Here is a 364-nt window from a genome sequence, read left to right on the forward strand (position 1 = left end):
ACAGCAGTGTTTCTTAGTGCCTTTTTCCACTTCTTGGGCCCCACCTTTCCCTGAGGGTGGCTGGCTGTGCATGGCGATCTGTTTGCATGACCTTCGCCTCCCGAAGAGAAGTTTCCCACGACTTCACAGGCACGCCGGAAACTTCTCGATTGCAGTACTGTGGTGGTGTGTTGATTGGGTGGGCGGTGGGCGGGAGGGAGAGGATAGGATGCACTGGGTTGCGATATATTTTTATAATCTTTTTAGTATTGATTTATGGTTTTCTTTGGAATATTTGGTGCGTTTGATGCATCAAGGGTGATTATCTTATTTGTCAAGTATTTATGCGTGTGTGTATCTGTGTATGTGTATGTTGCGCACGCAA

General features: G+C 47.0%; 1 protein-coding gene across 1 annotated transcript in view; it reads left to right on the forward strand.

Annotated features, from left to right (window-relative positions):
* LOC119585748 (cell adhesion molecule 2-like) overlaps positions 1-364 on the forward strand; it is a 29,128-nt gene that overhangs the window by 24,021 nt on the left and 4,743 nt on the right. The window lies entirely within an intron of this gene.

This window comes from Penaeus monodon, chromosome 20 (assembly GCF_015228065.2).
Source record: "Penaeus monodon isolate SGIC_2016 chromosome 20, NSTDA_Pmon_1, whole genome shotgun sequence".
In the NCBI taxonomy this organism is placed as follows: domain Eukaryota; kingdom Metazoa; phylum Arthropoda; class Malacostraca; order Decapoda; family Penaeidae; genus Penaeus; species Penaeus monodon.